Below are 1,426 nucleotides of genomic sequence, written 5' to 3'. Positions count from 1 at the left end.
TAACTGCAACGTGAAAAAAAGGGGGTGGGGGTGTTATTTGTAACTATTATTATGTTTTAATTTGGAAATCTGTCAAATAACAACAATGCAGAGATTTTTTAAATTGCTGTTTTGTGTGTGTGTGGTTTTTTTTTTTAAGGGGGGGGGGGGGGGGGTGTGATGACATCATTAGCCCGCTTCTTAAAAAACCTGTAAGCTTACCTTTAAAAAATTTTTATTTTTTTTACAGTTGAATGATTAAAAGTGTTTTAAAACCTTATAGAAACCAAATATAGGAGCCAATACAGGAGGCTGTCTGTTGTTTCCAAACGAGGCTGTTGAGGCTAGAGAGGTGAGCAGAGTAAGCCTGATACCCTGTAAGACTGTAAGGACCTCTCTGTTGACATCCACCCCTTGGAGCTCATATGACCTTATGCAGTTGCGAGCGCCGTAAAAACCTCTACTAAAAAAACCCCAAAAACACCAGCCCTTCAGGTGGGGAATGGATCCCCGGTCTCCAGCGTGACAGGTGGTGATACTTACCACTGCAAAAGTTGATGGCGCACTCCATTGACTGAAAAACTATCTGAATTTCTTCGTTTAATCTTCTCTCTTTCTCAGCTTTAAAAAAACCCCTCTTTATCTTACTCACTCACTCATTCAATCTCATTCCTCCTCCACACCCCCTATCATAAGATCGAGCGCTTAGTCTTCTGGGAAAATGGCGAAAAATCTCGGAGGTCCTGTGTATCCGTTGTGTACGCTAAAAATACCTTGGTGGTCGAAACTCACAAAAGCCATTAGGCCACCACTCTGGCAAAATTTGAAAACCATAAAAATAATGTCCCCATCACACCTGTAAAATTGTAAGAGTATAAAACACAGGTTTACACCTTCCTTGATTCTAAGTGTATTAACGACCTATCCTTTGGATCATATTATCATTTTCAGGGAAGTCAAGATCTTAAAGGAGGGAAGCAGTACTTGGGCAATGTTCTTCCTATTAGTATTACATGTACCGTATGTCTACCGCCGAGGAAAAGCTATCATGAACACTGCTTTTAGAATGTCTGTCAAATTACAAACAGCCAAAGAGGTATAAACAAATCTATTATATTATATTTAGCAACTTGGAAATACATGTGTCACTTTTCCCATAAAACTACGACAGCTGTAGAGTTGAAAGTTGGCAAGTACCTGCAAAAAGATAGATAGGTCCCCATGACTGAGCCTGATGTTTGATTTATTCATTTCTTGAATTTAGAAAAATATATTTGACAAAAAGCTCCCGTCTTTCCTTGGCCTTTGTGATTATTCCACTGAGAAACGAAACAAATCTGCGTAGCTGTCCTTCCCAGCGGAAGTTCCGGAAGTGATATTTCGCGAGGCGCATTTTGTTTTGAGAGTATAGATCTAGACCCTCTAGTTTTTTGCACCTCTCAAGATT

This window comes from Aplysia californica, unplaced genomic scaffold (assembly GCF_000002075.1).
Source record: "Aplysia californica isolate F4 #8 unplaced genomic scaffold, AplCal3.0 scaffold00324, whole genome shotgun sequence".
NCBI classification, from domain to species: domain Eukaryota; kingdom Metazoa; phylum Mollusca; class Gastropoda; order Aplysiida; family Aplysiidae; genus Aplysia; species Aplysia californica.
The sequence above is the reverse complement of the archived record's forward strand: the minus strand, read 5'-3'. Positions refer to the sequence as shown.